Source organism: Zophobas morio, unplaced genomic scaffold, assembly GCF_036711695.1.
Source record: "Zophobas morio isolate AGI-343-1 ecotype UQ-CSIRO unplaced genomic scaffold, CSIRO_AGI_Zmor_V1 ptg000005l, whole genome shotgun sequence".
Classification (NCBI taxonomy): domain Eukaryota; kingdom Metazoa; phylum Arthropoda; class Insecta; order Coleoptera; family Tenebrionidae; genus Zophobas; species Zophobas morio.
The window spans coordinates 9,197,514-9,224,654 of record NW_026972110.1 but is presented as its reverse complement, the minus strand read 5'-3'; the positions used below and the strand labels follow the sequence as shown (position 1 = coordinate 9,224,654).

General features: G+C 33.6%; 1 protein-coding gene across 3 annotated transcripts in view; it reads left to right on the top strand.

Moving 5' to 3' along the window:
* Positions 1 to 5,158: 5,158 nt before the first annotated feature.
* The window catches only part of LOC135122628 (nuclear receptor coactivator 1), a 167,097-nt gene continuing 145,114 nt past the window's right edge, over positions 5,159 to 27,141 (top strand). For 2 of the 3 annotated variants that reach the window (XM_064046929.1, XM_064046927.1), the window contains exons 1-2: positions 5,159 to 5,439; positions 20,887 to 21,125. The gene's annotated coding sequence lies outside the window, so the exon portion shown is untranslated. The remainder of the gene's footprint in view (positions 5,440 to 20,886; positions 21,126 to 27,141) is intronic. The other variant, XM_064046926.1, reaches the window with a different exon arrangement.

Genomic DNA, 27,141 nt, shown 5'->3' with positions numbered 1-27,141 from the left:
CTCCACTGACAAAAAAAAAGAAAAAAAAAATGCGATTAAGTTGTGCCGGTTGAAGACACCTCAGCTACAAAAAAACTTGCCTAACTTGGAATGAAATCCAATTAAACGTTCGGAATCAATGCAACTACTTGAATATCGCAAATCTAATAAAAACAAAAAAAGCTACATTAAAGTAACTGGATGCACAAGTTATTACGGCCGCGTGATAGCAAATTTAAATTATGGCAGTCAACAAGGGAGCAAAATTTTGATAAAAACTCTATGTAGCGACAGCGGCAACAGAGCGCTATAAGAGTGTGGCGATCGGACAATATCAATTTCACTCTAGAGCACAGTAAACTTACTCATAGGGGTCGTTGTAGCACGAGCGGAGTTTGGGGCTCCTGGTTGTGGCTGTTCTTCCACTACGACGGTGATTCTACTCTGTCGGCAAGCATGCCGCCCAGCACCCCTCTATCACGAAGAAACGTGCTGCGCGAGCAGGCCGTTACGGTCACAAACTCGTGGTTGGAAATCCCGGCTATTGGGCCAAGCCGCGAGCGTCACGTCGTCCCGACCGCTCTCCTGACTTCTATTCAAGATCCGCGTCTTTTGTGCAGCTCGATTACGAATCGTGCCCTCCCCTTCTGCGACGTGTTTCTGAGTTATTTACCCCAATTCCCTTTTAAAGGTTAACTTTTTATAACTCTGACATTAAACTACAACCGGCTAAGTGTTAAAGTTTCGAAAAGAGCAATAAACAACATTTGAAATAACACTCTTGTGAAATTTGAAACAGCATCAGACAATTTATATGGGAAGCATTAATTAACAAAATATTTACGTAGCCAGAAAAACTAGCAAAAATTTACAAAAACAAAGAAGATCTGATGTGAGGTAAAACTTGTGCAAACAAAAAAATGACGTGTGGTTAGAAACTGTAGAGCATGAAAATTTAGGTTCAATTTATATTATGCAGCAAAGAAAATTACATCGCATGAGGTGAAAAATTGCAAAGCTAGCAAAATTACATGAGGTTAATATTTGCCACACTTCATCAACGATTTAAAAACAGAATTTACATGATGATACCACACTTTATCAACGACTCAAACAAAGAATTTACATGATGTTAAATGATGCCACGATCCAAGTGACTGGTTACTTGAAACAATTAGCTTTGAAAGCTTATATCGTGGACTGTCCCGAGCTTATCCCAAACGAACAAATGATAAATAAACACAAAATGTTTCCTTCGTCTCGAGAAAAGCTTATTGGTGATGTGATGATGATTACTGCATAAGGGGAAAATTTAATTCCCCCGACCCTCAGTGCATGATATTATAAATTCAACCGCACTTTGCATGGTCCTTTTCCCAAAATGGGACAACGTTAGGTTAATTTAATAGCCGTAAATGAACTATTAATAATATTGTGTGAGGAATTAAGAAGTGTTATAATGTAACACAAGTATAAGCATCCAGAAACCTTATTTATAACTTGATACAAAAAAGATGAGTCCTGACTAAGTGAATTTCATTAAATATCCTAGCAATTGCTTTGTGTTAGAGCCACCATGAACTTTGGATTTACAAACAATAAAACAAATTTATACCACGTGTTAGCGTTGATTGAAAATTCGCATATTCCCTCTTGGAAAAAACCGCATGAATTAGCTACGCTGTTGGGGAAACTGTGGCATCGCAATCGGTACGATTAATTTTCGTTAAACAAAAGCTTCCCCTTTTTTTAACTACCAAACCAAGTAAATTTAATCTAGCTTCCTCGTGCTTTCACTCACCAAAACAAAACAACAGTGATGTGTCACCATTCTCTAGCAAACAAACTAACTTCTATCAACCTTCTCACTAGATACTACCCAGAAATTCGTTAAGAGAGCTACCGGCTACCAGAAAAGAACTAAACTTGCACATGGTTGCCAATGTTTAACGATTTTCTTAATGAAAAATTTGTTTTCAAATTCAAATTATTCAAATGCGATTTGGCGCCGTTGCTTTATTTTAGCGCGAAATTTTAATTCAAATTTGGTCACCATATTGGTAAGTGTCAAAAAATGACAGATGTAAAAACAAAAATGTCGGACACTTTAGTAAGATTTTTAATACAAGCAAAAGTGGTACATGATGAATTAATTTTATTAAATCAATACAATGAAATTACAGTAAATGCTGAAATTTTGCCCGTTTTGTTGTAAGCATAAATGGGCTCTTCGTTTAACTCCGTCGATCACATGCTTCATTATCTTCTCTGCATTTTTATTTATTTCGTTCATTTCTTCTGTTATTCGCAACCTAAATTCCTCCCAATTTTTGATAAGTGTTCGAAAAATAGTATTCTTTAAATAGGGCCACAAAAAATTGTCCACAGCAGTAGGTTTACAAGATCTTGGGGGCTAAGATATTCTTGCTGTTTGGACTAGATAAATGACCTGGTTGATAAAAATTCCCGCAACATTGCTATTATAGTCGTAGTAATGCGCTGTATCCCCGTCTTGTCGAAAATAACCTACTTCCCTTCCAGCATCGTTGTGAAGTTGTAGAATAAAATCTACCAAAATTTCTTGCTGATATTTAGCAATGGTTAGGTTAGCTTGAAAAAGATCACATTGAATAAGCCAATTAGTCATATTATTATTAATTAAACATGATTATTCTTGTCACGATGATTATCTGCAAAGAATATAGGATTCATTTTAAGAATAAAGGACATAAACATCTATATTTTCGGTGCTCCATATTCTCATATTTTGAAAATTAATGTAGCCACTTAAATGATATCAGGTTTTCGTCAATAAAAGAGGTTTTTTTTAATAACCAATAATCAAATGTGTCCCAAAAACCATTGACAATAGTTAACCCTACTTGGAAAATCGACTTTATAAACCTAATTTTTGCACACTCGTTAGTCGATGAGGAAACAGTGTTAAATCTGTCCGCAATGTTCCAAGCGATAATTCGTTTGCTGCGCCAAATATATTGGTGTCTATTCTATTATCTGTCTAAAAATTCTTAATATCTTCAGGGGTTCTCTTATTTTTCCACTTACCACTTGCCTACTTTTTTGTAGAGACGACGTTTTTGTTGGGAAATTATTCCTGGAGATCATCTCAAGCCACTTGAATAATGAAAATACGACTCAATCATAAAAGTTTGCTGTTCCAGTGGAAATGCTACTTTTGAGTGAATACGCAAATTTGCAAATAAAGTTCTGAAAAAAACTGTTTTTAATGTTAAGATTATTTCTCTAGGAAGCAACAGACGTTGTTAGACGGGACGTTTCATGTGTCCCCTGTTAAAGTTATAGCAAGATTGCCTAATATGCATAATAGTGTTATGTTTCTTTTATGAATAAATGTCTGTTGGAAATAAATAATAATAATGATTATTAATAAATTGACGTAAAATTTGAATCAAAGTTCAAAATCAGATTATAAGGATTTTAGTACACTTCGAACAATTCTAAATAATTATTATATTATAGGAGTAATTATTTCATTATTTTAGTTTCTTAGGATACAACAAGAATATTACCTAATTAATAATATTTTTCTGTATGTTATTTTTAACAACTTAAAGTAATGACATTGTAGCCTTATTACTAATCTGTTATTTCCCAGATGTAATGCGTCTCAATTATGAACCGCTTTTGTTTCCTAAAATAATGATTTCCACACAGTTTTCTCATTAGTTCATCAGTTCATTAGTTACTTGTTAATGTTAAGATAATTTAGAATAAAACAAAGAATGAGCATTGCGCCTTGTGCTGTAATGATAGCTGGCAATTTACCTTTCAAAGTACCCATAATGTTGTAAATTAATAAACAAGTTATGTTTATCAGTGACCTGTAGTTCGCGTATTCGGCTCACATTTTGACCGAATTATGCCCTTGTATTATATTCACTGAATGTTTAAATAAATTGTAACGTAAACAAATATTCGTCTGAAAATCAAATGTAAATGTGTATTTAACTCTGTGTTGTGAAGCAATTTCATTCCTAAATCCAAACAAAACGCTAAGTCTACATGCAAATATTCCGATGAAATGGATAGTGACGCGTTGCTGGTTGCCTAGCAACATTGTTGTCAAGCACGGGAGCGCATGGAGATTACGAAGTCTCAGCCAACACAATTTCTCTTGCACTTCTTTATCAATACGAAAATCGGAATTTTACAATGTGAGAATCAATTATCAGTGACGTTCTAATCTATTAACAAAAAACTCTAGTGCATGTTCTTCACTAACATGTTAAACATTTTCGGTGACAATATCGGTTTGTTAAGAAAAATCCAATTTCGTCGTCATGTATAAATTTTTCATTCAACCGAAATGGAGTCTTTCAGCCCTCATTATCTCTATTTTGGGGAGAACGATGAAGGCAAAACGGAACAAAGGTGAGTCTGTCTATAAGTGTCGTATTTGTTAATGATAAATTTCATTTTAATTTATTGCGAAATAGTTATTTTGAAATTCGCGCTTTAGCGTGCCCTCTACTGCCAATGACACGAGACTCAAAAAAGCAATTTCAAACGACGTCATGTGTTTAGGAATATATTTCGATTTTCTGTTGCAATTTTGAATAAAACTAAGCTTGAAAGGACTCTGACTGTCCCACCATGAATAAAATAAATAATTTACTACAATTCATTATGTTCCACGCTTTAGTGGATATTTAGAACAAGTAAACTACAAAAACTTATTTTAATTCAGAACTTATGCAACTTTTTAAGAACTTTTGAATGTTTTGAATTAAGTATGTTTATCCATTATAAATGTTTTTTGTTTCATTGATTTAATTTGAACGAAAGTTCCAATACGGTGGCGCCTTGAGCGGCATTTTCTCGAGTTGCACTTCATATGTTTGACGTAATACTGGCTAGAGAGCACCACTTCATGGCATGTTGTTATTTTAGTCAAGAGTTTGATATCTCCAAAAAGGGTTTTTTCTAAGATCTTGATATTATTGAGTAATTTATGTGTGCCACCTGGCCCTTAATTAGAACGTGTAGTGTTTAAAATATTATTTGTAAATGAAATGGGACTGACAGGTGCATGTCAATGTTTTGTCCATAACCTTGAATCGGACCAATCGCAGCTCCCGCCGCGTTCCGCTGCCCAATCAAATTCGTCAGAGAGCCAGGGTCAACAAATCCTTGTGAAATAGCCGAGTTTTGTGTCGGCCATGTTGAAAACAACCTTTTCTTCGACGTGTGCTATTTTTTGATATTTTTCACGTGTTTATGTGCAATAAAGGCAAATAACAGTTGTACAGGTGTTGTGTTTCGGTTTTCGGTCGGTGCTGTGTGTAGTGCTAAAGCCTCGATGGAACTTTTACAGGGGAGTATACGGTGTTTTCATGTAACAAGACCTTGAATAGTGTTTGGCTTCCAAGCAAACTTTTCAGTTTTGGATACAGCTCAGTATGATTTTTAACGAAACAGGTAAAGATCTTTTGTAATTCTGTAATTTTCTAACGATTCGTGTGCGAAAAGCGCGCTAATCTCGGAATTTGGTGTGTTATCAGTTGTTGCAAAGGTTAGGTTAGGTGCTGTGAGACAGTAGGTAAATAATGCTTGCGGACCGAAAGCATTTTTCATTATTACGCTGCTTCCAGGAATGTGTTACAAGCGAATGGTTTTATTTTGATACGACTGATGGTGTATTGTATTTGTTTATTGATTGACGATAAGAACACATTTTCGTTCCCACCCTGTCTGCTTGTTTTGTCTATTCCATTTCACGATTGTCAGATTTCGTTTAAAATGCTGAAAAGAAGCAGAGCTAGGATACCTAGAATTTTTTTAATGAAACTAGGTTTAAAATCTATAACACCAAGGTAAACTTGAGAACACTTACTATCTAATCGTTTCTGTGTTTTTGTCGTTAAAACTTGAGGATTGTTTGATTTCGTACAGCTGCACTGACCATTTTTTACTTTTACCCATCTTGAATTATGGCTTATTAAATCAATTCTATTTTCTGGGTTCTAGCGGATTTGTTTAGTGAGAACATCAAATTTTAAGCTCTCTATTTATGGAAAATTAATACGAACAATTCAACGTTGACGAAAATGGTACTTCCAAATTTAAATTCAATCAAACTGTGTTGACATTGGAGGACTTTAAAGAGGACTTTCTCGTCCTGAGGCGATAATGTTAAGATATGCTACATCTAAAAAGTAGGAGCGTGTAATTTTCGTTAAAAAATAATTAAATTTTCATAATCGCAAATAGGTAGTTCAAAAACTGGTTAATATTCTTAAGTTTGGTATTTTGATGTATAACCTAAGGCATTTATTAAGGTGCGATTACACGATGTGTGTAATACGACATTCTATGATTTTTTTAACTGCCACAGTTCTGACGGTTATTAAGTAGACTCAATCATAGATGTTTATAAAGTATTTGGTATAGTTTTTAAGAGGATCCTTGATTGGAATTTTCTTTTTCGATTTACTTATAATTAAATCATAATGTTGTATGGTATTTTTTAATGGTAACCGGACATACCAGGTAGTTCAGGCATTTAATTGCAATTAAATAAAACTTTTCATTTATTGCATACCTTCACATCGTTAGTATAATATAATATACATATTGATTCAAAGTTCATTGATGTCACATCGGACTATACAATTTTTAATTTTGTTTGTACAGTTGTGACCGTAAAAATACATTTTTCTATAACTGATTACAACGCGAAAAGAGGCACGAAATACTGTTAAATCAACACAAATCAATTTTGCAAGTTAGTTGTGTAGTAGTAGCGCAAAATTTATAGATATCTTTGACGTTTCAAGTGGTTTTCATTTTTTGTGGTCAGCAGTTAAAAAAATGTATCACTGTTATGTTGATCAGGTATATTCTTACAGTTGTATTAAAAAACCGGTGACACTTCCGGTTCAGCCGAAAATGTACCCAATTTAATTTTTTTAATGAAACACCTTGTATATTTTTTCATTTTTGGATGCAGAATAAAAAACTACATTCAGAAATAGTAATAACTTCAAACTTTAATACAAAATTGGTAATAATACTAACTAAACTTAAGATATCTTTGAACTCACTAATAATTATAGTTTAGGTTATAGCAAAACTTAAAATCTGTTAGAGGAATTTGGCCATCTTTTCTGTGATGCGATGTCGATTCTTCTAAATTGGTTTTATAAACCTTGAAATGCAAAGGTCCCCTCACAAAAAAGTCGTGGAAACCAGCTGGCGATTCCTGGCCAAGTCATCTTGCTAGAAATACTCCATCTAAATAATTGCCGACATATGACGGCTCTCCATTTTGTTGAAATCAAATAATTTCAGCCGGCCTTAGCGGGTGGATAATCTACATTTGGAAAGAGCTGATACAAAATGGTCCAGTTACTTGGGGTATTGAGATGTGAATTTTTGAGGTTGTTATGTATGAACGTCCAATACGGGTTGTTTCTGGACCAAACAGGACAATTATTTGCCTGCTTACTGTACCATTAACAGAAAAATAGTTTCATCGAAACTGTATTCTGCGACTGGATCATCTTCAAGCTGGTCAAGTTAGTTTTCTAGGGTTTCACCTTTTCCAGTAAAAGTGTTACAGACAGTTGTTTAGCAGTATGATTAATGCTGGTTGACGTGAGGAAACTTGAGGATTTTCCACAATGGCTAATAATATACTGACCTTAGTTTCTTTGTCAGTAGCTGATTTAGGGCTTCCTGTTCCCGACAAATCTTTTAACATGACCATTTGCTTGCGCTGAATAGTTCTACATATCGTAGACTTACTAATATCGCGGTCTGGATAAACACTATTGAGCAAAATAAGAATTTTTTCGTATGACCGCTACCTGTCACCATAGCCGCGCATTATCAGAATCGCATTTCGTCCCGATTCGCTTAGTTAGGCATTATTTAAATTCAGTTGTAATAAATAACAAATGTTCACATTCTACACTAACGAACTATGAAATATGTAAGTTTATTTATCATCATTTGTTATTATACTAGGAGCAACGTGGTCAACACAGCTTAATTTTGTTATTAAATTTCTGTGGGATAAAAACCCTTAATATTAATAGTTTCTGAATGTAAATTGAAAATGTCATCAGGAAATTTGTTCATTTTAACTAACCATAATGCATGAAACATGTCAGAACAATCTTTTTTAAACGTAAGAAATTTACCATTCGGGGACTTTTTGAGCACCACATATGCGAAAAATAGAAAGAGAATTGTTTTGAGAAAGTGTTCATTTTTCAAAGCCATAATCATTGATCTGATTCATTTTTTCCTTGGACGCTATTGTTTAAAGTTTGGTGAATTGAAAAATTTGACGTAAAACTCTCATCACATAAAATGCATAATTTAAAAATGCACAGTACAATTGAATAAAATATGTGGGAAACACCAATATGATTAATTTTATTGGGATGTCACAAAAATTATGTAATTTTGTTTAAAACTAAGAGACATTATGAATTTTTTAATTTAATAGTTTTATAACATTTATTTTCCATGACAAAAAAATGGTTGAAAGAAAATCCCAATGACTTCACAAGCATCCGCGTAATTTTTTTACCAACACTGACATAACGGAGTTCTTCAAATAATTATTTGATTTTTTGCCATTTGTGAACTTTTCGCTAGCGATAGATCCAATTTTTTAGTGTTCATTCTCTTGCTGGGAATAATCAAACAGGAATCGTTTACAAAAGTATTATGCTAATTGCTTTCAAATACAGGATGTTTATTAAACAAGCTGCAAAAATTCAGAGGGCTAGTGAAGGATGCAATGCAATAAGAAACAACCCTGGGATTTTTCATAGAGTTCGGCACACAGCAGCTTTGAAAAAAATTGTCTTTGACAAAATTATCCACGGAATAACTCGCTGAATTTTTTCCGCATGTTTAGTAAACATTCTGTATGTATATTTCGTCTTGCTTTGGAAGTGACTTACAGCACTTTGCTTACACTTTTTGAAGTGCTCACACTTTTCAATGAAGCAAGGACGTTTATAAAATTTCACGGGAAAGTATAGTTTTTGAAATTTCATTCTATCCTATAAAATTTTATTGGCAATAACGAGACGGATAGTAGTACAATAGCAAGAGATATTTACAACTTAAGTTGTCGCGTGCCGGTAATCTCCAGATGCTAGAAAGCAGAATAATCCAGGTCCGGACAGGGACCATCGTTACCCATGAACGAAAATGACCATTATTTTAGTAGTACAACTACATACTAATGTTCTCAGACAAATTCGAGTGAACTGGTGTGAGCCATAAATATTTCTTACCATTGTACTACTAGTCATGTTATGGTCAATAAAATTTTATAGGGTTGAATGAAATTTCCAAAACTTTATGTTCCTGTAGGTTGAGGGGTTTATTTTCTTGTACATAAATTGGTAATCACAATTGATTTAAAACGGCCTATTCTTTATTTGAAATTTTAAATTATATTCATTTTCACAGCTGAATTCGTAGTTGATACAATTTCTTAAATGTACATGTCCGTGCACCTCCTATGATATTTTAATGACTAAAAGAATTATTAAGATTACGACACTAAAATAAGTGTAATAAACAACAAAAGCCTTCTTTCAAACTTTAATGAATCAAGAATTTTTTTGTCGGAAATGAGATAAAAAGCAGCTTCTTCGACACAATCTGCTTTTATAAGTTAATAATGTTTTTTGTACGATTTATAGAATTTTATCAGTTGAAAATAGTGGTGAAAACCACGTTCTGAAATTTCCATAAATTATTGAGATATTAATTTTTAAAGATATTACATTTTGAAAATGTACTGAAAACGCCATAAAAGCCAAACGTAGCTACTCTTGCTACACACTTGAAGTATATAACTATTCGTGTAACTACTATACCTATGTGATTCTTTTGAAAAACTACATTGAATTTAAATATGCAGTTTGACGCAATTAAAGTAGGCATGTGCAGAAAATATGGAACTACAACGAAACGAGTTTTTGTTAGATATTTAGACAGATTTCAATCAAAAGTATTTATCTCGTATTTTAGTTACCACATGTTCATTATGATAATTTTGAACAAGATATTGATTTACAAAATCACCCCCCCCCCCCCCCCCCAATTCAACAGAAGAATCGTTGATACATAATTGTATATAAGTGCACACAGTGTAAATCTAATTAGTATTCGAATGAAAACAAATAATTTTAAAAAAATTAGCTGTTTTAATCCATCACAATAGGGACTAAAGTGGCCGTTTTGCTGCCTAGGTCAAAAAATTAGATCCAGGTAAATTATTCAATATTCAGACAACTTTAACAAAAAATACTCAAATGAATAAGAAAGAGAACTTCTTTACCTTAACAAATGTCCATAGCGGTGTCAGTTAACAGTAAAGCCCCTACTTGGTGAAAACAGTGACTGGTGTAAGTTGTTGGGTCAGCAAGCTTAAGAAAGCATGATACTTTCTTGGGCATATCACCGAAGGTGTTTTTTCAATAGTCAGTACATTCCTATAATTGAGAAAAAAACTTTGTGTTTTTTGTATTATTTTTCCTCAAGGGCTTATATCTTTTTAAATCATTACAAAATCAATAGTAGTACTTTCGGTACCATCTTCTTTAGAGAATAGTAAACGCTGTATTGATCTTGGTTTTAGTATTCTTAGTGGACACCAAAATTGTTGAACTTAAGTCTTGGATATCTTCGACAGGTAACCTCAGCAGCTCTTAAAGCATAGGCAAACACTATAATCGTCGCCATTTGAAACATTATAAAGCAAATACAATATATAACTTGTGGCGAAAAATTGCTTTTACTGTATTTGATTTCCGCCAAAAAAAGTCGTCAATGTTTCTTTTGGTAATTTCTAGAATTTTGTAAGCTGAAAAGAGTGATGAAAACGTAATGCAAAAATTCCACTAAATACAAAATGCGCGTTCTATAATGAAAGCTGTGGAGAAGGTATATTTAAAGTTTCATAACAATAAATCAGTTAATAATGGAGATATTACTTCCTTAAAACGTATTGAACACTCCACAAGAGCCAGAGGTAAGGGACTCGCCTTAATTGAAACTGACCAATCACAGGCTTCTACTACGTCTTGAGGCGACAAGAATGCACTCATGAATTCTTGATAACTGACAATAGAACTTAGTGTACGCAATTCTTTGAAAGGATCGAGACACTGCAGAAAATTCACAATTGAAAGTAAAGGTTTATTCGATAAAAAAACCCGAGCGGTGGTGCTGCTAAATTCAGTCTTGTTTCTTGAAATGTTTTAGAGAAAAAGTAAATTTTTACCAGCTGTTGAATTTCAAAATTTTTAGCATGTCGCAGACATTTGTGCATGGTCAGAGCCTAATGTCATTTTTGATAAAACAACACAGATGATACTTGTCGTCGTGTTACGACACTGATTTTAATTTGATATCTTCAGTGGTGTTGGAATTAAGGAGTTAATTAAACGGGTTTAGCATTGTTTTTCAAAATTTTTACCGTTTGTTAAAACTACGTAATGATTACCTCCATAATGTATACGTAACATTTGGGAGTGCCACGAGGTTAATGCAGTTGTTACATTTGCTGCGGATCCTCATATATTAATAAATTAAGTAGTTTTTATTTATAATTTAAGATAAAACCAAGCGCAAGTTTAATAGAACATTATGACCGCAATAAAGCGTTAATGAAGTCAAAATCACTATCTGTAATAACAACAGACGGTCATAATAAAAGTAAAACCATCAGCCGCAAGCCCACGCACTTCCATTTACCAATAAGGCATGTAACATCATCCCGATGTGCGTCTCTCGCCCATATCTGTCTCACTTAATCTTAATGTATTGTTATAACAGGTGAAATTCTCAACGGTTGAATAATTCTACCAATGATAAAATCGCCAGGAGTGAGGTAATGCGTTTCCGTTGACATTACTCACTGCACAAAGATCCCGTTGTAAAATGGACCACAAGAACTGACGTCGCGACGTCGTTTTCTCTCCGTGCCACACGAACGCGAGAGTTTTATGACGGTCCTAACCTATCCCATGGTCTATTGTGTCTGATGTTTGATGAGGCCATCACACTCGATTTATGACCCCCCATAACGACATGAACAATTTTAATTGCATTTTTCATTGGTTTCACCATTAATCCGCCGTGAACTCGCGTGTTTGTTGTTTTATTTGTTGTTGGACTCTGGCGGTTATTTTCAGAACGAACAGATGTATCAAATTAGCAATGTGTTTGAAGGCCGCAGCAATTTTAAAACCAAAATCCATTTACTCATGTTCTTTCCGAGAAAATCGCGTGAAAACGCAGCTTTTAGTTGTTGATAATATCGACACATTGTATTGGTTTCGTCTACGTTTTGTTAATGAAACACGTTTTCCCATTTTATCCGAGGAAATCTTTCGAAAGAACGCGGAGGAGATAAGGTTTCTTCGATGTTGTTGTTATTCGTTATTGTAAATGTGTTGGATCCGGTCGCAGGATATGTTATCCACTTTCATATCGTTGTTTGTTCCCTTCAATCACCAAGAATGGGAGCCGGTGGTGAATTTGTGGTTTTCCCGTCATTACATCGCCATGGAGATCGGTCCCTAACAACCGCCAACTTTTACTCTTCGAATAAGCTCTAAATTGCTTGTGCCATTTGCAAGCAATAAGAAAATTAAAAATGTCATTCTCGTCGTCGTGCTCGACGTCAGATGTTTATGGTTTGGATATTAGGACGAGGACAGTCTCGACTTTCAGCGGGGTTGGTTTTATTATTTACACCGTGTTCTTGAGAGTTTCTGTTGCTTTTTAATTAAAAAGTAAATTAAAAGTATAGAAACATATAATTATTATTTTGCGAACTATGATGCCCTAAGTGAAGCGGAAATGTTACCGTGGTATCGATTCGATGTTCATTAGAAAACATCCAAATCTTACAACACAAAGAAATGTTTTTTGTATTAATATTTCTCTAGATGTATAAACACAGCGAAAAAGTTATCGTTTCTTGCTTTATTGTTCATAATTTTATAGTAGGTCAGTAAATGGAAAAGTGTTCCAAGTTTACTGCAAGTACTAAAAGTTTTCAACTCATAGAATGGTAGTTGGGGGAGTGATCATAAAGACATAACAGCATCAATATTTAGTCCTTCTTAACGTCAGTGTTTTTCTGTGGTTTAAGTTTTAGTAAGATATTTATTTTTATTGCTTGTTGTAAAATTTTGTAGACAAAAAATGACCTTTTCAAGAGTCTGCCTGATAAACTTTACAAAATAAAAAAAAACGAGAACTTTACATTGTTATTTCTTCTAATATCCAAAAAATAAATCAAAACTGTAAAGTTTGCATACAATTAATTATCTTGCTTTATGAAAAGAAAGTTATACAATACTATGGTAGTGTTTAACAAAACGACTTAACGAACGTCTTCATTGTAAAAATTTTTCAAGTAAATTCTGCTGTTTGGTACATATGTGATAAAAACAGCGAAGGAAACCTGAGAATTGGAGTAAACTGTACTCGACAGTGATAAACATTAACACTGGCATTTTGTGGATCAAATGCTGTAAGAGAGAACTTCGCAAATAGCCGACGGTATCCTCAAATTTGTAGATTAATTTCAGCAAAAATGTAAGCAAGAATGTTTCCAGAACTCGAGTATCAAACTCGGATCACCTAAGGGTTGTTGTGTGCTTCGCTTTTCTAGTAATGACTTCAGAAGTCTACAGAAACCACTTGGGGATACTTTCTTGCTCTAGTCGTCTATGGCCTTAATCGCACAAGTTAAATTTGAGTTGCAAGATTATACTAAGGTTGTTTACGCAATTTATGCTTTGTTTTGACGTCATAAAAATTTCACAGTGTCGGATCCCGTATTTGAAAAAGCTGAAAAAGAAAATCATTCATCAATATGCTTTATTTATGATTACATGATTTGATCACAACTACACGAAAGTTACCAGTTTGTAAGTTAAGATGTTTTGAAATTTGTTTAGAAAATGCTTTTACCAAAATGAAAATTTAATACGTGCTATAATAAACTTGAGCGAAATTACTGACTCTATGCACGCCGATTATGTAAAATTTTAAACTTAAATTACCAACTGAAGTATGTACTACATAAATTTCTTTTTTTTGATAACGGGGTAACTTTGTGCGGTACGAAACAAACAAAAAAACGAAATTGTGCACAAATCCAACAAATCCCGCTTTTTTGATTAACCATAAAGTTCGATTTTGCCATTTTTGTTTCGTGATAATCCGTATAAATTAAAATAAAAACCAACCGCATAAATAGCATCCTAGCAGACCCTGTGCCGTGGGGGCGCAAACTCAGTGGGGACAGGGGTCCGCATAAGTACGGACAATGTAAAATATATTTGAAGGAGAACCAACGAAAAAAAAATGTTCTCTCAGCAATAATTACATGCTTAACTTCGAGTGGTTATGCATCGAAAGAATACCACGTAGAAATTTTATGATGATCAGCCAAATTTTGGTGAGTGTTTTGTCATCTACATGATATATTCGTAATATACATGCAAAATTTATCAACAAACGGTCCAATCGTTCCGAAGATTATCTGTCTAAAATCGACACAGGTCGACAGACGGACTGACGGCCGGGCAGACACGATAAACAGAGGACACAGACAAAAGAAAACGACAGACCACTTTTTTCATACTTTTGGTGTTATGAAACGTTTCTCGGGAAGTAAAAATTGTCGCAATTTTTATATTTTCCAAATATTTTCGTGTTATTTGTGTTTGGTTACAAGTTACTTTTTTTAGATCTTCCAATTAATTGTTATGCATTGAGGATTACACTGCAGTTTAAGTAACTAAGCCTAAGTTAACACTACGTAGGTTAACGCTGGATATGATTGAATTTAAGAAAAACTAATTCTACTTCGTTTTGTTTAGTACAGTTCGACACTTGAAGACTACTGACTCCGACGTGAGGTTCAAATGCACGATTCCACTGGCGGTTTGCTTGTTCACTGGCTCCGGTCCGGGTTCTGATGATTACCTCTAAAGGCTTAATAGATTTTTCCTTATTCTAGGGGCCAGGTTATACAATATTTTAACTGAGATTAAGTTAATCACGCATTTGACGACGCGTTTAGTGAGGTCTGATTAGCCTATAGCCGGTCACGTGGTACTTTAACGCTTTGTTAAAAATTTAATCGCAATTAAATATTTAATTGAGCTTCTCGAAACCGGGTCTTGGTGTTATTCAATTTAAAACTAAGGCCACCGATTATTATTATTATTGTTTAACGAAATATGAAATATATCACTTAGAGGTTTTTGATAATGTACATGCTTTTTGAGATATCAGAATATTTGTAGATTAAATAGATGAAAATGGGTGTTTTGATTCTGTGGCATTTGTATTTCATTTTATTCATTATTTATTTCATATAAATAACTCTTTGTAGAAGCTTTTCTCTTTGTGCCAATAATAAATTTAATGTGTTGAAATATTTTTGTCGATACTCACAAATTAGATTTGCGCACGTTATTTATATGCGGAAAGTTCCGTTGTGTTTTTGAAAACTGAAAAAGAAAGGCAGTCTGCTCGTGCGTAAATTTTTACAATTCTTACTGTACGTTTATTGTATTGTACTCCTTTATGTGTTTTACAGTTGTAAAGAAATGCGTAATCGTGTAATGAATGTAAATTAACTTTGAAATTTAACTGCTTTTCCAACAGTATGATGCGACTCCCAGTTCTTGGTATCATATTTTATATTGTTGATTAATGTCAAAAATAAATTATTTCAAACAAAAATTTAATCGAGTAAAGCTTTTTTCCTTCCTTTACGATATTTTTGTGGTGTGTGGTCATGTAGGAACATAAATTAAGTGCACAAAGTTTCACATTTGCTAATGACAGTCAGCATTGAATGTAAGTACGATGTGTTCTATGGTCATTGTCTTGCGGTAACATGATATACATTAACTATGTTTCGCTACCGCCAAACGTGAAATGTTTTATTATCGTATGAATACAAATAGTTTTCGTACATGAAATTTATATACCGTTTAATACTTGAAATCGATTAAATTTGTTATAGGGGGTTCTTTTTTTCAAATTAAAAATTTATTTTTTTGATTTGATGCGTTGGACAAAGATACTGCTGAATAAGATGACAGTTCTGGATATTTGTTAAAAGTTTGGACGTGTTGTACTCACTACCGTCAGTTTAAATAGTGGATAGTGTAGATAATGCTGTAGTTTCGAAAATTCAGTGGTATCATGTATAAACAAACTTCTATTTAATTGTAAAGTTATATATTGGATCAAGCGGTTTTTATACAGCGTTTGGTCCGAACTAATTTATACTTTCACGGTCACTCCTAAAATTTCGTGTTTTCTCAGTCTTCAATTCGTCCAGACAACAAAGCCGGTTTACAAAGGTTCCTATTTGCTATGGTCGAATTGCTGATTACATACCTCCAACGGACAGTATGGTTGTGTCATTTACGATAAACAAAAAACAAATTGCAGCACCAGAAACTTACGTCATCTTTTAGAATAAAACTATTACCGTGTAATAATCGATCTGTTAATTTCATCTTGCGCACGAAATACATGGTAATAATAGTCTACAAGATTACAAGGCAAATTTTATAGAATTTAGTGGGCACCGAATTGGTCAGGACTGGAATTCATACCACCATGTGAATAGTTCTGATACATATCAAACGTGAAAGGAATGAATCAATTTTCCTTCGTAACGATCATGATACAATAATTCTTTAGGTATGATACTCGTGTGGCTCAAAATAATCCCAGTTCGCGCAGTGACGTCACTCGGTGAGTAGAACTAGTGGAATTTCAGCATAAAAGCACGAAGAATCGCTAATATTTTTTAATTTTATTGTTATAATTCGTTATGTATTTTAAAAAATGTATTGTACAACCTCTATATTATAATATAATAATTATAATGCTGCATTAAACAACCTGAAAACTAAATTTACATCATTTCGCTGAATTAAATTGTAAAAACGAATTTAACGGAGTTTGATACGTATTTCTATTGTGTGTAACAAATTAAAATTTCGCGTTTAATATTATCTTTCGTGTACTCTATAGAAAAGTGCGGCTTTAATTTGGAGATAATTATAAAAAAAGTGCTATTTTTCTGGTTAGTAGCGCACAGGTTATGTGAAAATGCCAAGATCTTCAGAATTATCCATTTTTTGCTTTTTTTTAGGTTTTCATTATTGATTATCATGAACAGACTCGTTGTTATGGTAATTGTGCACATTTAACGTGAACATAATTATCTTAAACAGAAATCTATTTTAGAAATTCTGTTCTACAAGTACAAGAAAAAGTAACCACTAAAAATAAATACTTTGTACTATTGAACTGTAATCTACATGTTAATTAACAATTTTTCTTGGAGTGAAAATTGTTTTCATAGCTTGATTTTTGTCAAGCTATGAAAACAAGTTCGTCGTTTTGTTTTTAAGATAAGCAATTTTTGCTTCTAGATCTTCTCTCTGTATATCTTGATCTGTATTTGTACTATGTAAAAAACATAATTAAATATTGGATATACTACGTCTTCAAATAATCGTTTCCCTTGAGAAAGAAATATACATCATGCAAAAAAAAACGTGCAAACATAAAAGTTATTCTTCAAAAAAAAGCACTTTCCTTGAGTAAATACAATAAATAATGTTCAATATACCCAACAGATTTACTTGTAGATTCTGTTTTATCATCCAAAGCAGCACTTGCGTTGTTGGTTTCAGTGCTATAAAATAAATGAAAATATTAAATATTTGCTAAAAAAGAGTCCTATAAGATGTTCTTTGAAAAAATTTTTTGTAATTGAATTTGTTTGATTTATATCAATATTCAAGTAAAATAACCTACTTAATTTTTGTGATTTTATCCCTAGAACAAATTTCTTTAACTAACTTGGCTGATCTCCAGACTTTAGTTTTTTTTCCTTTTTCAGGAAGATAATTCAGAAGTTCGTGTTGCAAATTTCGTTCGAAATCGTCTTCACTAAAATGCTGTGAACACACTCTTGCATTTTTTACTATAAAAGAATCCGAACGACAACAAGAAATAACCCATACTTGTCTCTTGGAAACGAATAAAATTGTAAGTCTTTTTGAAAATGTCTTGATTGTTTATCGCTATTATACCCAAAAACGCCACAACACATCGTCGTGACTTTATAAAATTATTAAAACATAACGTATAGCCACTAAACTTTCTAAAAAATACGTGGAAGACAGAAAAACGTCGCAGAATACGCGCGAAATGCCTGTGTTTACTCACCGAGTGACGTCACTCCCCCACTCCGTACGTGCGCAATATCATACCTAGTATTTATTGTATCATGGTAACGATGGCGTTCAAGAAATAGCGGTAAGCGACTATCAGATCGACGAGAATAGAGCATTAGGAACAGTAGTATCTCACATCACAGATAAATTGAATACATAACTGTTTGGATGTTACCATAGGCGCCGACTTCCGAAGATTTAATATAAAATCAACCTATTTAAATCAAATTCGAAAACGGCGACCACATTTTTGACCAAGAGACACGAGTTTTTACATACTTTAAGTATGCTTAAGTATAGGTAATTATTTCAAAACAATAACAAATAATATATATACCCTACCGCTCGTTAACTGGGGCACACCTTACTTTATTGCAAGTCTAACCGAAATCTTTATTTATTAATGTCATGATATTAATTAATGTAATGGTAATTTGCTAAACTTTGGTGTGGATTTCGACATTTTTACTACTTTTTAAAAAATCAAATTGCGATAGTTTTTGCTATTATGATTTCTCATAAACGACTATCTAGCCAGTAGACGTCGATATTTTATTTATTAAATTTACAGAATTTTACACTTCGATGGTTCTGGTAGATCCAGAAGACATACGAAAAATCGATTTAAAACAGTTCCATTTTTTTCCTTTGATACATACTACGCTAGAAAATTCGATATCAAGAGAAAAACTTAAATAGCGATTGTGTGAAAATTGTTTAAGTAGGAACAGCCGACTCAGAGGAACAAGAAACTTTGACAAAAGTTATAAATCATAAAAGAAACACAAACAACAGTTAGTTGCTTTTGCCAAACATCTATCTATGATGACATTATTTAACGAGTTTATTGAAAATCTGCAAAAATAAGTAGTTCTTTCACGCAACGAAATATTGACATTAATATGAAAACTTAAATATATATTTTTTACTTTCCGAGCGTAAGCTAAGGAAGTATTGTAATCGAGTCCATGGGGCGACTGGCTACTTTCACATTTTCTCGACGTGTCATGGCCCCTAGCCCTATAGTACAAAACCATAGGTCTCCGGTCTCCCGTTTCCGTCTGTTTGTCTGTTCGCCGTCCGTGTCAATTTTTGTTAAACAGATAATCTGTGGTAAATTTCTAATCCAAATACATGTGTTTATTCCCCAAAAATGATGACGTCATCTCAAAATTTTGCCGAATAAGTAATATCTAAAATGTGCAAAATATATATATATTTATCTTATTTCATTCACATTTTTACCTCCCGAGCGTAAGCGAAGGAAGTATTGTAATCGAGGTCGTCGGCCGACTCTCTATTTTTACGTTTTCTCGACCCTAGACTACGAAGAAATAGGTCTCCCGTTTCCGTCTGTCCGTTTGTTTGCCGTCTGTCCGGATTTTTATTAGACAGAAAATCTCCGAAGGTACTGAATATCATGTAGGAATGTAGATGGTAAAACACTAACCAAAATTTGTTCTAATCATCTCCATCAATGTGATGGTTTTATTGTACTCCAGGGGAGGGATGTTCTGTCGAAATCACTTTTTTTTTATTTTTTTTATTTTCAAGATTATCGACAAAAAGAATGTTTAAATGTCTTGTCACTCCTCTCCTCACTTCTGACCCAAAAACAACTACCACATTCATCTGGAGCTTCCTTTTTCAATACAGATTTATTCAATAATTACCTGACACAATGCCATAACCCAATGTGTTCGTTTTAGACGTTTTACGAAGTCAAAGCGTTTGACATAAGAAAAAATAAATAAATTCTTAAGATCCTTATAATATGCAATTATGAAAAAAAAAAACTAACATATTAGTTAAAAACAAACTATACCACCTGTAAGGGCGCATTTCTTAATAAACAATATTTATTTAATTATTTTAAGGTAATTTGAGGACTTTATTTTATATACATGTGTATTAATAAGTTAAAAAAGATCTCCTTGAAGCATTGCGTCATCAGCGATTAAGGAATGATGATTTTATAGTAAGAAGATTATTTTTCTATAAAAAACTGAAAGAGTTGAAGCCCATAATCCTTAAACGCATAAATTACAGCCCCTTGACCGAAGATGGGCGGTGGACAAATGGTGAATGGATTTATTTATTCTGTAATAAAATGTTAGCAAAAGTCGATTGCAGTAGAAGAATATTAATTTATTGTCAGTGTTTGTTGTGAGAGTTGAACAGCATGAACCTAGTTTGATTCCAATATTTTCTAACGATCAAGTATTTTCCTAAATACAACCCTGAAATTACAAAGCAGCGTGCACCGTCAGTGCAAGGTTCTTCGACCAATGTTGGCCTGACTAATACTAACAGGGTTCTAAATTTTTTTTGTACACAGAAATAGTCTTCATTTTTTGGAAAGTGATATACCATAATAAAATCTCGTTCCCGATACTTGCTAGAACTCAATTTTTGAATTTTGTATAACGTTTAAATTATAGCTACAAAAATTCATAGTGGCAGACATGCATGCCGATTATTTTTATTTCAAAAGAAATAATCAGGACAGAAAAGTTCAATCTAATCCACTCAAATTACGCAATCATTGTTTTTTTTTTTTTTTTTGCTTAAATTAGTAATGTTGTGATTTCAGGTCCAGCTTTTTAAATGTGGCACCCAGTTGAAATAATTTTCAATGAGAAAAGCCTTCCCCTGTTTAAAAATGTAAAGAATAAATAAGATCTATTTAAATTGATGCCATAAAAAATGTTACATTTCGTCGGCCTCGACTCCTCGGCTAGTAAGCGACTATCCGATCGACGAGAACAGATCATTAGTTGCAGTAGTATCTCACATCAGAACTAAATGAATACATAACTGTATGGATGTTACGTAAGTGTAATAATCTTGTTTGTCAAACGTATATGTTGCAATATACCTTTCTAATGTTATCGTCCAATTTCGTCCGCTTGCTTCTGGTTTTTCCACTGACATCAGTAGGTTTGCCGTTAGTCTTCCCATATGACTCTCGTGGGTGTATCGGCTTCCATTATTGGTCGTACCTTCTACTTTATGGCCGTGGTACTGTCGGAAGTCGCACATACGAGCGGTCGGGTTGCGCGTGCCATATCGCGAGCTGTATGACGGGCTGCTGGGCGTCCGGCGTCCGCCACTCCATCCTGCAATAGGTTCTCAATCGGCCTTGTTCGGTCCTTCACCGGTTGTTACCCCGTATTCGACGGCGCTGTGCTGTTTCTGTTTCCAACACTGCATATCGCTTTGGCCGCAACTTCGCAGCGAAGCCGCTTAATTCTCAAGCTAATTTGGATTACGCCGTTTCAGTCGATAAACGCGAAAGGGATAGATTGTAGACGGTTTTAATGAAATACAAGAGTCCTGACGGCATTTGGCTTCCCGTCTGTAGGCAGTAGTCGAATACTGGGGAGATTCCATTAAATGAGATTTCGAAGAGGGTAATAGATTCTTAACGACGGAAGTCGCCGTGGCAAAGGTCTCAAGGAAAGTTGTTAGTGGCACGTGGCGAATTGATAAGACCTAAATCGGTTTTGCAATCAAGTGGGCTAAATCCTTTTTTTAAGTATGTGATAATTGCAGCATGCTCTTTGGAATATGTATTTTTATTTAGCAACTTAAGTTACATAATTAAAAAGTAAAACCGACATATAAACTAATAAGAGTTGTTCCAAATCAATAATAATGTGACCAGGTTTTTAAACTTGACGGGAATTACACGATGCAACTATACATAATAATCCAACACTTCCCAATAAAAATAAAATACGTCTGTGTTACTAGGACAATAAACAAGGGCTGTTTGACTGTACTGAATTTTTACAAATGTTTAATTTATGTTTTTTACTTCCCGACCGTAAATTGAGGAAGTATTGTAATAGGGTCCATCCGGCGAACTGGCTATTATCATGTTTTCTGGACGTTTCATGTCTCCTCTGTCGTTTGTGTTGATATTTACTAGCCAGATAATTTTGAAACTACCGGACTGATTGTTGTCGAATTGTACATGTACAGTTGCGGGCCTTCCAAAAGTACACGATAATTTTCTCTATTGTAAATATGTATATGTTCAAATCATGGGTGTCCGAATAACAAAGTTTGTCAAATTTGAGCAAGAGCCGTCGCCAATTAGAGGAAGGTTGGTCCTTGAGTGCTGTGGCTGCGGACATTCGTGTTAGTAAAAGCTGCATTTTCAAAATAATAATTAAAAAAAAAGGAAAATGGTACTTATATTTTCAACCGATCAGCAAGAATCGGTGTTGGTAAAGTTTCCACCCAGAATGAAGATAATGCCCCAATTAATTTCCTAAGGCATAATCCGTTTAGTACAGTGGTTAAAGCCAGAGTAGAAACAAACTTTCCGGGATCTTAAAAGAGTGAAAGCGTCGAATCTGAAAAATGATGTAGCTGCTAACAAAATATTTTTGAATCGGCGCGTGATTTTCTGAATCAGGGAGACGACTTCTGGAGGCACGTTATATTTAGCGATGAAAAGTCAGTCCGGTAAAAACGGGAAACTTCGCGAATAGAGATCACGAAACTGCTGATATGAAGAAAATTACACCCAATTTTCGAACAGTAGACGTTTTGCAGTCAACGTTTGGGGATGGATTGACGGTCCAGGCATGTGCTGGAGAATCAATGAGCGTTTTAATGCACAAAATTATCGTGGAATACTGAAAAACGTAATGTTACCTCAGTCCTACAAACATACTCAGAAAATAACTTTACATATCAACATGACAATTTCCCAGTGCATACTGCTCGAATAATTGAGCAACGGTTTGAACAAAATCAAATTAACGTTTTTCCCTGGCCAGCTAGAAGTCCCGACCTCAACCCCATTGGAATGTTTGGGGTTGTATTGTTAATTATGTGGAACAGCTTTGGGAAGCAATTGAGGGAGCATGGAAAGATTTAGAGAATAACTATAACATGAGAAATCTAGTTTTGTCAATGCCAAGAAGATTGGAAAGTTTAATTGAAGCAAATTGAGCTGCAACAAAATATTAATTCTTTTGTTTTTTTTTTTAAGTTAGGTAACCTGTTCAAAGATTTTCATAATGGGTATTTGTTCCATAGATATTTGCACATTAATCAATTTATTTATCGATCAGTTAAATACATTTAGTAATATTTATTGAATAATGTTTTTACTTTTCGGACGCTACGCCAGGCTTACATTTACTTAAAAATTCAAAAAAATCCATGACAACCAAAAATCGTGCCCTTTTGGGGGGCCGTAACAGTACGCTAGGAATGCCGTGTATATGTATAGTAAAAAGCTATCAAATTTTCATCCTCACTACCATGGCGTCATAGAACAATATATTGCTGCATTTGTGGTTTATGAATCCGCCTTAATTGTTTACCATAGGCGTCCAGATGTTTGCAAAAAGAATCCAAATTGTATTACAACCTTTTATATATATAACCTAAGAAGGACGCACAGCAATGTCCGAAATAGCTCAGTGGTTTGAGCGGCTAACGCTATTTCCTATTTAACTTATAATTGTTGTCGGAAAATAGAAATAAAATTTCGCAAAATGAAAGAAGCTGGATTTGTTGGACTACACTTTACGAATGAGGGAAGTTCTGACTAAATAAATAACCGTAGACCATAGTATTTTTCTATTTTTATTTATATAAAAATTGCGCAACGTACAACAGCAATTGGAACGAAAGAACATATTTTTATATTAAAGCCATACAGGGTGTCCTAGATAAATCTTCGCTGCCTAGTATGTTAACAACGGTTAGAAATAGTGAAATTTTGTAATCGCTTCAAATTTTTAGTGCGAAGGGGGAAGCTTAACTTAGTATACTGCAAACATGACGCGTGCTGGCATCGCGACACAAACATATTTTTTGGTGATTATTGCTACTTGGATAAATATATTTTTGACAATGTTTTTATACAGGATCATTGGAAAATATGTATTATTATTATTATTATTATTATTATTGTGTTCTAGTTTTTAATGGAAACAAGAATTATATTGCTTGTAAGAAATTTGATTTGGTGTATATTATTACCAGAATTACAGTGAAGACATAAAAAAGTAATTATTTATACAGAATGAACAATAGTGTTTTTTTCCTTCTAATATTGTTGCAATATAGTTTTATAACCTGTCTTAACTACGTTGAAGATTTAATGCCTTTCACATAATTTCCTTCGACGTTTTTGGGAGAGCATTAAATTCTTATTTGGTAGGAAATTTAATAAATATAATAAAATTTATAATGAAACATCAAGTTTAAATTTTGCCGCTAATTGGTGTAAGAGCAAACAAGAAACCATACTTATTCCGTCAACGGAATCAATTTGACACGCTTGGAAACTTTCGAAGACCTTGGGGGTCTCCTATTCGAAAGCAGCACTTTAATAAAGTACGAAAATTCGAACTGTTGGAAGAAAAAAGATTTCGCAATACTTATTTAAAGGATTTTATTGCATGAAAAATATAAAAATATATACCTATCAATGTGTGTTCTATTTTCATTTTCTGTTAATACGTAGGACGCGGCTATTATAATTTTCTACAATAAATAAATCAAAACACGTCGCAACCAGTACACTCGAACCGACCACCTTATAGTTATCAGTGCGATAGTATAGATTACTAGAACCATTTGAAGATCACCTCTCAACTAGCCAAATAAGAAATACCTAATACAAACAAATTTATCTTGAGTGTATGTATACCAGAAGGAAATTATTTTTTTATCCACTTGAGATACCGACCGGCGCACATTTGGAGTTCTAAATTTTTTAACTACACCGCATTCCCGATTGTTTAAGATGCAGTAGACCAAAATATTTTTTTGTTATCATGACATTTGTTTTGAAATATCCACCTTGTTCTCAGTTCTGTCATTAATTTAGCTAATTTACTCTTGGCTTTTTATCCTTATAAATTTTTGTTAGTTCAAAATTCCGAAAGTAATTGTCACCTTGAAACAAAATTTTAAGTTCTTCCCTCATATCATTGCTAATACAATTTAGAGGAATTGACATGGAGTTTTTCTAAAGGCTATTACAATAGAGATATCTTTCGAGTAAACATAAATTGTCAATTTACGGTCGAAATCACTTGTAAAATGTATAAGCTGCGACAAATTTATTGTAAACAATCCGAATAATTAATTGTTTAAGATTGTAAAAACAAGTGGGTAATTTTTCGGTTGCCAGTATTCCACTAGTCATTATTTTGTTGAGAGATTCTGATTCAGGTGCAGATTTTATGAACCAGATTCAGGAATTTGTTAATTTCTTTTGAGTGAGATATGTTCTAAAACGAGAACCGCACCATAAATATACACTTATGTTTCATTTCAGCTAAGGTTTTGTATGTAGGTATTGGATCTAATGTGTTTGTTCAATATTGTTTGAAAAATGTAGCAAACTGGCAGCAATACTCGGTCGGTATCAATTATAGCCTAAAATAGATATGGCAAATCACAATACTGCCAACTAAATTGTCAGAAATTCATAGACTGTGCGAAATAATTGTGAACGGTTAATACTTTTTAATTAATAATCTACCTGAACTAATTTGTTTTTTCTAATGGAGAAAAAAGAAATGATTAACTGGGTACGTGTATGTTTATTTTTTCGGGCGGTTTGAAACTATCGCCACGTAAATGAAAATGATGTATTACAAATATATGCAGACTATGTTTGTGTATGGCTAATATTATCTTGTAGTTGCTTATAGCTTTATAAAGTTTAGATGGTCCAAATTAATGGAAGAGGCCCCCGAGTTATTGCAATTCCCGGTAGCTACTCAGGTATGTAATTGTATAATATAGCAAGCCATAACGAGAGGAAACTTTATTATTTTTGTATTACAGTGTGTTGTTATTACATAATTGCGGTATAAATATTATAAGTTGTCCATACATTACATGGATACATACATATACACAAGTTATATTAACACAAGGTAATTTTCATTTTATTTATTAAACTGTTGGGTATGTTGTTTAAATAAAATGAATGCAATTGCGGAAATGTTAATAACAGAGAATATATGTATATCTATATACTTAACTTAATATATCTATTCACTTAACTTAATTGGCAATAACAATTTGATTTATCGTTATCAAATTGCTTGTTAATATTAGCAGCTGGAGGGAGTGTATTGTTTACTGTTCTGAGATTTGCTAAAAATGCCATCTGTATGTAGGTATCCGTTGAAGTCCTCAGTATTCGCCTGTCGGCATAAAGATAATTCGTCTATATAAGTATACAATCTAACGTGATATGTGAAATGGAAACTAGTTGTGTTAAGGAAGTAGACAAATTTCTTTGTTCAGTTTCATCTGCGGAACAATTCTATGGTGGATGATTAAAATTTTTAATTTGATAAAGGAAAGTATTTCATTTATAGATTAAATTAGTAATATTTATTCTAATTCTGTTATTTTACGATATATTGTCGTTTATCGATGCAGAGATTGCCTATGTTGAAAACGCGATATTGCTCATCCATGTTGTTTACTCGGGACTAGTTTCCTCGTAATAGTCGTCGTGTCTATTGTTACTGTTTTGGCAATTGTATGTGTTCACACTTTATCGTTTACTCTCACTTTCGATAGATTGTAACGCTTCTGTTAACCTGGTCGTAATTACACTGTTTACGACCTGAAAAGAGAGATGTACCCGCTTCAAGTACATCATCTCTGAAATTTGCATGTATAAGTTTTTGTACAAATGTAAACGAACGTCCATTTTCTTTTGATGTTTATGCCAAGCGGCACCTGTGGGCGATGCAGTTGAATGCACTTGCTAAGTGATATTTTAAAATATAATACTAATATTGCACTTGTGCAAAATACACATTTAGAGATCATACATTTAAATGAA